Source organism: Monomorium pharaonis, chromosome 3, assembly GCF_013373865.1.
Source record: "Monomorium pharaonis isolate MP-MQ-018 chromosome 3, ASM1337386v2, whole genome shotgun sequence".
Classification (NCBI taxonomy): Eukaryota; Metazoa; Arthropoda; class Insecta; order Hymenoptera; family Formicidae; genus Monomorium; species Monomorium pharaonis.
The window spans coordinates 11,371,102-11,387,253 of NC_050469.1; the positions used below are offsets into that span (position 1 = coordinate 11,371,102).

The window sequence follows — 16,152 nt, forward strand, 5'->3', positions numbered from 1 at the left end:
GGGATCACATACAAATCGATTTTAACCGATTCACACACCGGAGCGATGGAGAAGGCAATGAAACTTAATATCGGATTGAATTCATTTATTGACGGTTAAATTTGTAATGATAAATAGGACTTTTCCGGTAATGCATATTTATTCGTTTTGCAGCACTGCAACCTGACTCCAAACTCACATCACAGAATAGCAAAATAATATCGCCGGATTAGCGTAGATATTCATGATAACGCCAGCGTAACATATTCGATAAATCCGCTTTTACTTCTGCCCACCAAGAAATCAATAATGCACATGATGACAGAATCACAGTAATCATATATTCCACATTACGTCGTTTCCGCGAGAAATTATTAATTATCCCTTTTATATTGCGAAGCTTTTCATAGCACTGGAAACGACATTTCCATTCAAGATTTCGAGAGGTCATAAAATTTATATGCACCCGTGCATTCTACGATCGTCATAATTTAAAGAAAACAAAATTCACCAAATTTTTCTTCAACAAGGAGAAGGCCAGAAACCGCACTGCTCGGCCAATCTCGGAAGTAATTGTCCCGACCTACATCGTGTCGGGCAAGGAAGCGGCGGCGGTCGTGCCGCAATCGTGGTGCACGAGTAGTGCCGGTGTAAAAAAAGGGCGGCGGGAATTATACCGCGTGATTAATGGAGCGGGTCACGATTTCGTGGTATACAATATGCACTACGGGATCCTCGGGGCGTAGCGTCGTGCGCGAGCGGCGTTTCGAAAACGGCAACGAACGACGAGGCGGACGGAAGATTGTCGTGCGAGAGGCGCGCCTTCGTCTCCTCATTTGAATAAGACGGCAGTTAGGTATGTTTACCGTGTATAGAGAGAGAGAGAGAGAGAGAGAGAGAGAGAGAGAGAGAGAGAGAGAGAGAGAGAGAGAGAGAGAGAGAGAGAGAGAGAGAGAGAGAGAGAGAGAGAGAGAGAGAAAGATGGAAGGCGGCGGAGCTGACAAACGATTACAAATCGTCCCGGTGACAAATCGCCGGTATTACTACTTCGCGCACTTTTAGCGCGGCTGGCTGACTGGTTGGTTGGCTGGCTACCTAACGTCCGTTGTGTCGCCCACGTAAACCGCGATGAAACGCGTCGACGGCGACGTGTCCGACAATCGAGCGAGATGAATACGCGAACGACGTGCTCTCACCTTATTCGCATCATTTTCATATACAAGAGGTACAACAATAGCATTACGTCTCTCGATATAAGAGACCTTACAACTTTATTACGATGTTATTCCGATGTTCTTCTAAATTATGATTAACCTTTAAACCAAACTGTTGTTCATCATCAGCCGAATCCTTTGGTCATTCACATCCGCGTTTCATTAAATCATTTTAATAGGCTCAGAAAATTTCAAACGAATCAGGAAAATTTATTGAAGTGTAAACTTCAAATGTCCCAACCGTTGATTGTAATAAAAGTTTATTCTTAATTTTTATTGTTTTATATAAGGGGAAAACACTAGAAAAATCTCGGGTAGTTGAAGTCGCTTAAACAAAAATGATCCAAAGATTTGATTTGAGGGTTAAATCACGTGTCAGTGTAATCAGAAATAATTTCGCACCGTAATAAAAAGAGATTTCGAAATCACGTAGTTTTAAACAATTATTAAATTATCTCGCAGACACTGAGGCAGCGTGAGATCATAAAAGTTAAATGAGCAGCTCAATAAAAATATTGAATTATGGAGCATGACAAGTCAATACCAAGAAAGTATACTTTTATATTCAATAGCGGGCTCCGCTATCGTATCACGACTGAGAAATCGCTTACAATTTCTCAGGCGCAATTCGTCAGCGTGAAAGCGCTTTTTGTGTCGGTAGATAGCCTGATAGATGTGCCGCGATATGCAAACGCGAATATTCATGTCCGTATAGCGCGCGAACATTTTTCGCGATGTCCGCTGATGCTCGTTTCGTTACATTGACATGTACCACCCACGTAATCCATCGCTCACGATACGTTTAACGGTACGGATGGATGCATGACGCCCGTATATACGCGCGCACGCGTTCTCTGTATGCAAAATAGCAAAACTACTGATAGCACGTGTCGCGCTACATCTGTACGATTATTATTGCTATTTCCGTCGCACAATTACTGCAATTTCCAGAAATCATTATCGCTGATAATATCAAAACCTGCATTAATAAACAATCATACAATCACAACTACATATAGACTGTCATTATTCATATGTTTTACAATCTATATGTTATTAATATTATATGTTGCGATATCGCGTTACAAATAAATTACGATCAAGAAACGTTAACTAATTCATTGTACATTGTAATTTATTGTACACTGATATCGACTAATAATTTTCCAATATTAATTGTTAATTTATTGTACACTGATATCGACTAATAATTTTCCAATGTTAATTGTTAAACATATAGATCTTTTAAATGTACGTTCCTTGTTTGTAAAGTAACGTGAAACGAGAGATATCGACTTTCCTAGCGAGGTCGTGTAACCCCAGGGTAGCCATCGTGGCGCCTAAAGGAACGTTCCGACGTCGACGAAGTCTAGGGTGAAGGCTGAGGTCGATTACATCATCAGACATATATCGATGACGTCGCGATTGTTCCTTAAAGCGATCGTAAAACTAATTAAAAATATTTTTAAAATGTCTATTTGTAAATCGCTATATAAACGTGCTTTTTATTTGTTAAAAATAATAATTTTACAAGGAAAGATTCACAACACACACACAAGCGCGCGCGCGCGCACATAATTCGCGAATTTTGGAAAGTTCGATATAGAGTTTGATGTCGTAAATGTAACTTTCAGGTGCTAATGAATCAAAGAGTTAGAGTTACAAGATTTTAAAGTTTGGAATTGACTGCACGCATGACAGATATTACAGCGAGTGGCAGAAGCTTTACAGAATCAGTTTAGCCATAGTGTTAGCTCTCTTGAACTTGCAGCTTTTACAAACAGTATACATTTAAGAGATAATTGTATATGTTTATATCTAATCATTTTAAATAAATCTTTTTCAATTTATTTTTATTTTCTTAAATAAATAAATTTAGAAAATATGTTTTGTCTTTTAGAATTTAGAACACAAGAAAAATAAATATTAAAGAAAAAAAAGAGCTATAATTAGTCATTCTCAAGCAATAAAGAAAAAAAAACCTTGTAACTCTTTGATCTTTGGCCTAAATGTTACATATTATTTTTGTAATATTAAATTCTTTATTATATTAAACTTTCCAAAATACGAGTCTCTCTTGTTAAAGTGAAAGATTTTCCAAGTATAGATTAAACCGATAAAGTTAAGGAATATAGAGTAATCAAGATGAAATAAATTCTATTATATATTTGTCATCGATTTCATTAATATTTTGCATCACACTGTTGTCTTATGTAGGACATGTCAAAATGTTTCATGATGCAATAACGTTTATATAATCACTCAGTAGCGTGCGTCATGGGACCGTTTTGTGTAAAAAGGAAAGTTTGCTGGTAAACTTTGTAATCTCAAATGCACGGTTCATCTTATCTTTCGTTCCTTGCGACAACGAAGTACGGCCGGCCCACGAGGACAATCGTGATTTACGTTTTGATTTAGGTACTGGATTAAGACAGCACGTTTGAAAGGATTGTTTTGTCAGATTTATCGGAATTTCTCCCGAATGAGAGAAGGAAATGGAAACAAGGAAAAAGAGAAGAGGAAAGATCTTAGAATATACATACTGAATTTAGTGAACTCTGTTTAATCGGTAAAATGGATTATAAACAGAATGATTTATAAACAGTCGGATTTGAAACAGAGACGGTGAACGTAGCGTTAAAAATATCTATATTCATCAATTATTAGTGAAAATGAGATCCTGAATAAGTATCGCAAGAGTTCATCTTCTCTCTCTTTCTTTCTCTCTCCCTCTCTCTATTTCAAAAATTTCTCTTGGTCTTTTATGACTAAAGATTGTGGTCTCCATTTGATTCATGCTCATATACATCGTTCATGATGACTGTTTTGACAAAGATACTCTTGGCTTGCCATTATTTTCATAGAGACACAATAATCAATTAAAATTCGGATATATTCTGAATGGATTCGAATCTGGATCCTTGACATAGAGAGCAGACGCGTAACTCTTGCGCCACAATCATCACATATAAAAATAAAATATATAAAATTAAATTTGTTCAACGATCTTGTCACAAAGACTGAAAATTCTAGTTCTTAGTTAGCTCTTGGTGCAAATAGCATGATATGAAATTCAATAATTCACTTTCAGCGGCAGAAACTGTCGGTCGATATGAATATTAAATTTATCATCGCTTCCTATCCATGGCATGCTGTACGTGTAGAATAAGTCAATTGGCAGCTAATGGTTATCGATCTATTTTTATTATATAATCAATTTTTTCATGTGCCAGATTTAATTCAAATTAATTCTCTGATGCTTGGTATATTGTTACTTTTCCCGTGCTCCACAATATTTATATATATATTTTTCAGAAATTTCAGCACAATATAATGAGAAATTAATAAAGTTTGTAAATAAATTGTTGAAACAAAATTATAGAAAACAAAACTCAGTTGCAATATACAAAACTCGGTAGTTCGAAGCTGCGTAAACTAGGTATCGTGAAAATTTTCCAGTTTCAATTCACTGTTTCTATTTCTTCTCTCTTTCCCTTTCTCATACTCTCACTCTTTCCCTCTCCTCTCTCTATACTACATTTAATTCATCTGAGTTTACGGGAAACCACTCGACTGATGTCCGGTATTGTTCGTTCGACACTCACTTGTTAATGAACTTTTCCCTCAGAATTCTAAAACTAATACAATCGCCAAATTGAATTTCATTTACGTTCAACAGTTTACTCTACTTGCATTCTGTTTCTGCGGTGTTTTATCGAATAATAAGAAAATTATTAACGCGAAATTATATGCGGGAACTTGACGTGGGTAATATGGAAGGTATTTGGTGCACGATTGACTTTAGAATGTATACACATATGCATGCACTGAAAAGCTTAATTAATCAATAACAACCTGTTAATTATTTAGTGGAGAATGTGCGCACGTAAACGAATGAGTCGCGGTGGGAGTGAGGAATTACGTGCGATGAAATCGATTGTCACGCTTATGACGCCAGCCGCATAACAACGGCGTTTACCCATTAATCTCCAACGAATAAGATATGAAAACCGGTCCTACATCTACATCTCTATCGGGCGTGATAACAGTTTCAAACATATCCAATAAATCATTTCGATCGTCATTAATAATCCGTTACGCGTTATCTCAGGTTACGCGATAAGATCTTTCATTGGCTTTTTATTTCTGAAGGATATCATTATTTCTCGTGATTTTCAATCTCTGAGGAATAATCGATCGTTCACGAGTACTCTTTAAAAGATATCTACTGTCGAAAGAACGATAGTATTTATTTTAATAGAATCTCCGTCGCTCTCACGAGCTTATTTTTATATCAATCGGTGAAGATCAGTTCTCGACAATAAAATTGTGTTAATCCCCCCATTCGCGCTCTATTTCTTTATCTCGCCATTTTTGCGCAAGTTAGGAGAAATGACATCTACAAAGGCGACATTTTCACAATGGGGCAGCAGATGTTGTATCTGGCTTAAAGCACGGCTGACACGTAAATCGAATTCGCTCAGGTCATGATAATTTATCGCTTCCTTTTCGCCTCGCTTCCGACGTTTCGGCGAGCGCGATGAGAACAAGGGAAATGTCGGAATTTGTTTTTTGACACCTTTAATCAGCAGCTGCATATCGTTTCACAGACTGAAGCGTAAGAGCATAAAGCATAAAAAGATGACATTATCGATTTCTTTTGTCACTTGATTTGATATTTGCTCTCAAAAAAGTCGTAAAATCATGAAATGTGCCATAACAAAAAATGTGTCGCTTAAAATAATATCATATAAATTGTATAAATTATTTCAATTGAATAATTAAAAATGGCAAACCGTATATTTTTATATTAATATAAAAATATACGGTTTGCCATTTTTTCTTAGCCTTAGACTATTACGTTTTGTCCTTTAGTTGTCATTAAAAAAATAAAACTTTATAATAAACTGAATATAGAAAATCCTAATAGATAATAATAGAGTTTTGTTATCAGTATGTGTATTATTTGCAAAATCAATGAATTATATAGTATCTACTATAAGTATTGTGATAATTCAATGGAAAAGTTTTCTCGTTATTTCAGAAATATATATGTACATTGTGGAAAATTATTATCCCAGTTTTCCTCATTTCTCATATCTTCATAATGAAGCTTTAAATAAAAGTTTTCTTTAAAATGTTAACAGACCAAATTAGATTTCTTATCAATGCAATTTACAATTTTGATATTTGACAAGTAGCTTTTGCTCACAAGTAAAAGATAGACTCGGTAAATTTACACGTCGCGACGTTAGAAGACAAACTATTTTTAGCTACCTCACCGGCAGCCGCAATAAAATAAATCTGCAAGGGAAACATGAAATCGAAGTTTAGTGTGAATTGTAGCATGAATAGCGCTAGTTAGCAGCACGAGTGCTACTTCTATTATATTTACGTGAAAATTACGGGCGCATTGTAGAACGATCGATGCATCGCTTGCATCGTCAATCGAGCAGAGTTATAAATGTTTTCTTTCTCATTGATCGGCGCTGCGCAAGTCACACGTGACTCTACGAACTAATAAGCGAGTTAAATGCCAATTGCGATAAAAGCGCGACGTCAAGTAGAAAAGAGGAGCCGTTGCAGCTGTGTATTCGCGGAAAGTTAGTTAATTAACGCCCGGCGCTTGTATCGCCAGACGTACATCGGAGTTTTATGCTCTCGGCATGGAATAAACTGCATCAGTACGAATGCACAATGTGTACATGCAGCACTGCATATACAGGCGTCTAAATGTGTATGTATACGAGAAATGTGTAAATGTGCCGCTCTTGCTTGCTGTTATTAATAGTGCGCATTTGCAATTTGCAATATCTATTGTTCACATCTAATTAAAACTACATGGCGCTATAACGAGACGACAATTTCTCTCTCTTTTAATTACACCAGAAATGACTCGGGTTTCGCTCTTTTCAACATTCATGTAGAAATGTTTGATTCCTTTTAATAATAACAGCCGATAGTTCGAGTCATCGGAGGTACGAGCCAGAAATTCGCGGAGAAATTTTCATCATAGAGACATTTCATACGCGCGCCAACATTTTCCGCATGGCTGCTGTATAACGATACATCGATCAAATCTGTCCACGTTACACGAGTAATTTTCACAATAGGATCCATATCCATTACCTAATTGATAGATTGCAAGAAGTGCGAGTGTAACATGATGTTACATGTATTTTCTCTCGGTAGGTTCTATCACTGTTCGCCGGTTACCACTGATAATGACGCGCAACGCGTCGAGAGGAGCAAATCCAATACGTTGCCATTATATTGGAGCGCACGCTAACTCCCTTTAATGCACCGCGCTATGGTTTGGAAATTGGCGAATAATGACTTCGATATCGATTACAAAATCGCGATAATATGGATCAGCGATTCCTATACGTATCTCCTAATAATTTCCAAATATCTTGATAAAGTAAACAAGGATTACGCACTGACAATTTACATCGTGCCTTTTGTGAGGTAACAAATTAAAGCTTACGAATTATATGTAGTGTAATAAATAAAATAATTAAATAAATTCAATTGTGGATAAAGCACTTGTTGCGTAATGTAAACTTCTAAAATTATTTCTCTCAAGGAAATGTGTCGCGCAAATAATTTGCTAGTGTCAACAATTTTTTCAGTTTTTATCTAATTTATTATATATCCAATTTATATTCAATTTTAAATTAAGTTTAAGTAAACGACCAGAAAACTATTCAAAAACAATCAATATAAGAAACGAGAGAGAGAGAGAGAGAGAGAGAGAGAGAGAGAGAGAGAGAGAGAGAGAGAGAGAGAGAAAACCATTTTCATGTCGTGCCATGGAAAGCAATCATGACAAAAAAAGACGTAATTTACAAAATAATAAATGTATAATATTATACAAATAATAAGGAAAAGCCTGAAGTAAAAAATAACATTTCAGACCTTTTATTTCTCTAATACGTGTAAATGTCATTATTCCATTTAAAATTTCCAAGAACAAAGTTCATACCTTCATTATCCAATTAGTGGTCAGTAAATCACCAAACTATACAAGCGTATTAAACATCCTGTATTAACGTAACATAATTACGAATATGGCTTCGTTATTATCGCGTGTGTCAATGATTGAAACCAACACAGTGGTTTTCGAAAGCATTCATTATATTTACAAATAAAGTAAAATACCTCTGCGTGTGTGTGTATAATGATTAATCAAATAAGATAATCGTGTCAGCTGTTATGGAAAATTATTGTGTTCATCAACAATGTATGCGTGTATGCAGTTTTAAAAATTATTTTATTAAATGTCTAAAAAGATTATTCATTAAAAGAATATTCAACAATGTAATAAATAATTTAGTCATTATATTAAACATAAAAAACTTAAATAGGCAATTTAACGCTGAATACACCTAATAAAAAAATGTTTGTGCTTTAATAATTTAAGTGCTTTATAAAAATGTCGACTATGTGTAGTTTAATTTAATACGATATTAAATGGCTCTTTCGTATCAATGACGTATTTAAAATATGCGAATAATGTCCGTAATGAAATTACTTGCTTTTAGTAAGCTGGATATAAAGTTTAATTTAAAGTAATTCCATAATTATTTCGATATCAAAGTATCCCCTTCTCTTTTACTTTTTAAAATACTCATATAATTATTCATAAAATATAAGATCATGTATTAAATTTTCAATTCAATTATATAATAATTTATATTACCCCCAAAATATTAATTCTAATTATTAAATCAATATTCTAAAACGCAACGATACTTATGATATACATATATCAGTGATCTCTGAATCTAAGATTCACGTTAATATATAAACAAAGCTAGTTGAGACACTTTTTACTGAAACTATCATAAATCTTTACACAATTATAGACTAATTGTTTCAATAGATGATATGTTTATCTGGCATAATAATTAAACACTTAGTATATTTAAATTAAATAAAAAAATCGTGTTGAATACAAAAATGAGAACATCTTGTATTAATAAAAAATTTGTGTTGAAAGGAAAAACATCAGATTTTGTTTAAATAAAAATTTAAATAATAATTCGCAATACTTAAATAATAAATACTTTAGTGTAAACAAAAATTAAAAAAAAAAATACGCATAGTAATTGCTACGCCCATGTTTTCATACATAAGCAACATGTTCATACGCATTTTGTTTATTAAAATATTCTTATTTTAAATTTGGCTCAACTAACCCCGCTCTGCCCTATATGTAAATTATCAATATTCTAAATGCTTTGCAAGAATTTCTCAATTAAAATAAAATTATGAGAACTACGATGTCATTACAAAGTTAAAAGAATAGCGATACCACATGTTACCAGATACTTGCAAGTAGAGGAAAACTAGACGAAAAAGAGATAGGAACAATAATCGCGGAAAATAGCAGCCGCTCATGTTCGCGTGGCCAACCGTACCAGCACGAAGTTTCGAAGATTTCGACCGAGATTGTCGTAAAGTAGTAGAAAAGATCTAGAACGACAAAATGAGAATATAGAATGAAAGCCAAAGGCCATAAGCTTACCAAAGTTGGAAAATATATCTGATGACATTCAACGAATGTGCTAAATTTCTTGACATATTTTTTTATAACGAAAAAATTATAATATTTTCATCCTTCATTTGTAATCATAATGTGATTATATATTATTAATTTTTGAAGTAAACATTTATTTAAGAATGTAATATGTGATCAAATATATTGTCAAACACGTAGCGTTTAAAATTTATTATCAATAATATTAATAATATTTATTATTAAATTACCATAACCTAACCTAACCAATCGATTTAAATATATTATAACATGTTCGCAGGAATATGCGACTATTACTGGCGGATTGTAAATATCCAACTACATTTAAACGTATAGTCAAGAAAGGTCAAACATGCATTGGTCCTAAACACATAATCATATAGAATATAAATAAGAGAGAGTAATAAGTGTCTCATAATTAACAAACATAAATTTTAATTAAAATTATGTTTTGCGAAGATGCGCATGTATATATAAATTCTTTTCCTTTCTGTCTAATATAATTGTGTAGTTTTTAAAATAATTTTAAATCTACATAAAACATATATTTAACATTGTTGTGTTGTAGTTAAATGTCTATTGCATACGCTACCCAAGTAACACAGTCTATATTAGCTGCGACAGCAAAAAAATGGTTATAACAATGTTATAACGTTTGAACAGCTTTGATTTACAGCTATTTGACAGCAAATGCAATTTTGCTACATTTTTAGCTGCAAAAGCGCTACAGCAGCTAAAAAAAAGTCAAAACACTGCAACAGCTATTTGAGCTACTTTGATAGCTGTGAAGTCATTGTGACAGACACTATTTTGCTGTGAAGAGGTTATTATAACGTGTTTATAGCAAAATAGCTAAACAGTCAAATAACAGCAACAATATTTTGAAAACCTAAAAATGTTATCCCATTTTTACTGCTACAACATTGTCAAAACGTTATAATGATGTTGTGGCAGTAGCTGTGCTAGACAAAAATGCTGTAATTTAAACTGCAACAACACTATCGCAGCTGTTTTACAACTTTACGTGCTACTTGGGTACTATATTAATATAAAACTTAAGCGTAGCAGTTTGATAAAGTTTAGTTGTGAGATGTTTATGTTTAACATTTTATCTTGTTGAAATCTCTCAATGCTGTACGTTTTCATATGTTAATTCCTAAAATCATTTTGAAGATCAGAAACAAGGAGTAAAACAAGGAGAGCGCGTGAAAAAACATGAAACAGAACACAGGGGAAAAGTATATATTATAGCAACACGCGAAAGTTGGTAATGGATGAGGAAGATATCGGAAAAAATCAACTTGAAACTTTGCGCGGCTGTCGAGAGAGCCTGACTTTTAATAAAGATTTTACGGTGAACAAATCCCAAAGAATAATATCATAAAAGTAACCGGGAAGGAAGACCGCGCGCCACCAACGACGCGTTTGCTATCGCACTGCGCCTCGTTGATTCTTCCGCTTCGGAATTATCGATCATGTCCGACGGGAGAGCCGCCGCGAGGCACAATCGTGTTACTGTAGATTATTGAACCGCAGAAGGTACGGAAGGTATATCCCTATCCTTATTTAGTAAATGTTTCAGAAACCTCCCTTCACCGAAGGAGCCACCACGGCGTTCGCAGTTCGAGTGGCTCTCGAAAAGAGTCGCGGCGGGATCATAAAGCCGTTCAAGTTGTTCAAGTTGTTCTACGTCGAATGATATGGATACTTACGTGCTAAGAGCGCAGAACTGTGGAAACTCTATGGACTCGTGGGTCCTACATGCGCGGTTCTCACACAGCGACAACAGGGAATGGGTGTTGGAGCATAAAGACTAATTGTAAGCTCGTGTACGGCACAAGTTATTTAGGCACAAGCGTGAAAACTTACGTAATTCGCACAAAGAACACGCGTGTTACTATAATAGAGTCGGTTATCAACTCGACTCGAAATTTCTTCACGTGTCAAAGACTTGAAAACACAAAACAAGAAAAAACAAACACGAGACACTTCAAATGCATAACTAAAGATATCTTTTGATGCTAACGCTGAACGCTCATTTTAAGCAACAAAAGACGTGATCAAAAATAAAGATATCAATTCGTTATTGTTGGTCACGTCATCTTTTGATGTTGAAAATGAGTATCGAGTGGCGGTATGAAAAGGTACCTTCATAGGTAATTTCTCTAATTATATTTATAATTTAATTAAATCAAGTTTATTAATATCTTATATAGTTGGCATTCTCGACTACGTTATTTTATGAAATATATATGCTTCTGTGAAATTACTTTTCTAATAATTTTTGGCAAATTGCTTGACAATTATGTGAAGCACAATGCAAATTAATATATTAAAATATTTTGTATTATTGTGTGCTCTTGTGCAGCCTGAAAATTTCGATGCGTCAGAAAAATTTTAATATAATTTTATTTTATTAAAAAATCATTATTATATTATTATTAAACGTTTATCTATATAAACGTTTAATAAATTCAGAGGTCGTGTATTATGATAAAAAAGCTAAAACGATGAATAAACGTAGATCTAATTTAAATTTAAAAAAAACTGTAAAATTGAATACGAAAGGAAAACGTGAAACAGTGTCACCGGTACGAAACTAGAACGAATTCCAAAAAGACGCAAAATCAATATTGAGAAGCGGAAGGTGGCCGGATCCTCTTGGAGATTTGCAGTGCAAATAAAATATGCGAGCCAAGAGACAGAAACAGAAGAAGGAAGGTGGGGGCAGGCTAAAAGGGGTATGTACGAGGTAAAGAAAACTTGGATGCATGCGGCGTGCCAAATGATGGCGCTTAGTATTCCGCAGGACGGTTTGACTTCGTGAGTAGCAGCGGCCGTCGTCGACTGTAACGGAAGTGCCAAGTACCTAACGAAGTGGTGTCACAAAGTAAGCGAAGGAGGAACTAAATGACTGAGAACAGTTAAAGAAATCGAATGAGATCGGCGGAGAATAAATGAATTAACCTACCGTTGTAATGACCTACATACATATACATATAATTCGCGTGATATATTCAAATAAAAAGTTAACGCGACAACCGCATTGTTGTTACAATTAAAGATTTTTTATTTCAACCCCCGATAATATTCATTAAATTGTTTTATGAACTTATGAATTTATTCTGTCATTTTCTAAAGATAAAATTATTGTAAAATTTTGACTGCATATGTCAAAGTTATGCCCATTGTTAATTCTAATATAAATCTTATCTATTAAAAATTACGATTGTTTATAACTTATTTAATTTAATCATTTATATATTAATAAATTCATTTATCAATTATATGTATATAAATTTATTTTTTTATTTTATAATATTTCAAGGTAAACCGAGGATAAGTTTATAATGTGTGATTCACTTTAAAATCTACTAATATTATCAATGAAATATAAAGCTCACTATAGTAGGTGCAAAACACAATCTTACTTCTCAACTGCCACTACTGAGTAATGTATTTGCAACTTCAAAACAAATAGCGAGAAACTCAACGAGCACTCTATTATGTACCAACTGTACTGTGGAGTTACGTCATCGCGACCGACTTAATATCAAAGTAATAATTTGCAATGTATTTTTATGAATAATTCTGATTTAATAAAATATGTTTCACCAAAGACTAATAATTTGCATATTGAATAATCAACCTGAAGAGATCTTTTTATATTTAATTTGCTTGTAGCTTAAAATAATTTTAATCTATACACGTTTATACTTAATTAAGCTATACAAAAGTTAATGTACTACTTAGCTTTTAATCACAAGCTATTAGGAAATCGATGATCAATAAATCAAATTAAATTAGGATGTGTTGGCAAGTTAAATAATTTCTGCACTTGAAACTTCGAAAGTGTAAAACAGAAATTATTATTGGTATGTAACCCAACTACCTCCTTCATATTTTCTCAAAAAAGTAGTTCAAAACAAAGCGAGAATATCGGAGCTCGTTAGAAATGAAATAATGACCCGGAGTTGAGGGAAGTTTTAGTACGGATAAGAGGTGCAGGATGAATAAAGAGACATGAATCTAGGAAAGGGGAGTAAGAAGGGATTAGGAACAGACCTGAGCAAAGTTCCAGGGCATGAGTAAAGACGCGAGCAGCGCGTCCCTCTGGAGATATTCAGTCTTGGCTGAACTACGACGGTCGATTCGCGGGTTTCCAAGCAACTTCCACAACGTATCTACCTAGTTTTAGCTGCCTCTCGGCGTTGATTGCTTGCAAATTGCATTTCTTTATTGATGCCGTGTCGCTTTCTTCCGTCAGCGCCAGGTGATCGCGCCGGTGCCGTCTTACGATCAAAGTCTCAACTTTACCGCGCTCGCTCGTGTGTCCAGATGATTTCCGCACGAGAGAAAAGAGATCGCTCTCTCTCCCTCTCTCTCTCTTTCTCTCTCTCTCCGATAAGAAACATTCTCAAACTTCAAAAGAGTCCTCTCTTTGATGCACAACTGGAGAGTAGAAGTAAGAAAGAAAGTTGCAAAAGTTTATTTATACTATGTGGTATGCGAAGATCGTGTTTCCGAAATACTCTTTCAGTGTAAGAAATTAGTTCCATTAAGAGGATCAAAAGTTTGTTCAAGAAAATTCTACGTCATAAGATATTTTTATATTATTTTTCTTTCTCTTTCCTTCCCCCTTTCTTTTTCTCTTTCTTGCTTAGCAAATTAATTGAGAATTACTCTTTCACGAATCATGACATTCATTATTTGCAAACGTGAAGCATTACTTCGGCTACCAAAAAAGCTGGGATATCACACAGTTCGACAAAATTTATAAACTGATCTAATTGAAGCTGCGACTAGATTTGTTCCTGTTTATCCAATAATATAATTTGCGCTTTTTATTTTCCACAATATTTCTTGTCGCGACAGGTATAAAATGCCATATTAGTACAAACACATCCTTGATTTACGAGATATTTTTCACTCAGACCGACCTGCAATCTAATTATTGTATTTTTGCGACAAACTTCGAAATGGAAATTCGATTTCCATTTCTCTTTTTGAACTTTGTGAATAGTGAATTTAATAATTATAATTTCCATCTCTCCCATTCCCTCCTCTGTGCTCTTTCTCTCTCTCTCTTACGGAATGGCATATTCTTCGGCAAGTTGTAATTAAACGGTGGTTGTCCGCGAACTACCGCAATTGCAGTGACAATCTGCGGGTAGAAACGTTTTGAATGCAATTAACGTCGTGCTTTAACGAAGTTTCACTACCAGTCGGGAGACCAATTTGGCGATAAAAAAAAGCCCATGTTACCAGGTAATAGATCAATAGGTATATAAACTAATTTGCAAAAAAAGTTTGTATGTCTATGTAATTAAAAAATATTTCCAGAAAATTTGATCTAAAAAACAAGATTTACCGAATTAAAAATGTATCACCTATAAGAAAATACTTTAAAAGGTATATATAATATATTTTAGACACAATATAGACACAAATGAGTGAAATAGATATGTCAGTTTAATATTTAAACATAAATGTTTATCTAATAAAACTTATGCATTTATAAAAAAATTATTTGTTACCTATAATGTGATAGTTATTGTTATTCAACAAGTGATACTTTCACTCTTATACTTTCACTTCGTTAAAATGTCATTAATTCTATCCAATAATAATAATTATATTATTACATTAATAAAAATCGTTATTATATATGTAAAATTTTCTGCAGAGATATCTTTTCAAAGTCTACCGAAATAAGCCAGAAACACATTTATTCTAAATGCATTTACTAATTAAAATTATCGTTAAAATCGTTATATGATTCTCGGGAGATTCGTGGATGTCCCAGAATTCTTCCAGGATGAGGGCGGAGACGAAGTTCGTAAAAGAACACCAAGGTGGAACTTGGTCCTTGACGTAGTTCACTGCATCGAAGTTAGCTGTCGGTAGAAAAGTTGGAGTTTACTGGAGCCCTCTGGCTTCCTCGTTTCTCTGTATAGCTGTTTGGCGATCGTCCTCCCTCGCTAATGCGGGTGGCGCAAGAACGGAAAACGAGAACACGACGCTAAAAAAGGAAGTTAGCGCGACCAGCGAACTATTAAAAGAGTTAGTCTCGGTTACAGAATTTGTGTCGTAGGAGCCGCGAGCCCTTCCCCGCCCGGACTGTCCCGACTATCCGGACTCTTCCTACGCTTCTCTCGTTTCCGTTCCCTTTACCTCCGCCCGCGCCATTGTCCTTTTATTCCACGACTCATTGAAAGGCTTCTTTTGGTCGATTAAGAAACTATCCTCGCAGCTGTATCGCGGATCTTCTCAAGCTCCGATTTTCGGAAACTTCTTTTTCGGAAGTTTTCGATTGTCCGTCTGAGCTACATTTGACTGGTCCCAGGTCTCGTGATCAAAAGAATGTATTTTAAACAACAGCTTTCAGTCAGCGCAAAACTCAAGAAAATAAGAAGC

General features: G+C 34.5%; 1 protein-coding gene and 1 long non-coding RNA gene across 4 annotated transcripts in view; one reads left to right on the forward strand and one right to left on the reverse strand.

The window, feature by feature from the left end:
- The window catches only part of LOC105837787 (protein madd-4), a 208,534-nt gene that overhangs the window by 141,314 nt on the left and 51,068 nt on the right, over positions 1-16,152 (reverse strand). The gene's annotated exons all lie outside the window — the stretch shown is intronic.
- On the forward strand, positions 919-14,989 carry LOC118644761. The gene is made up of 2 exons (XR_004962532.1): positions 919-7,661; positions 11,318-14,989. It is a non-coding gene; the product is annotated as an uncharacterized LOC118644761 (long non-coding RNA).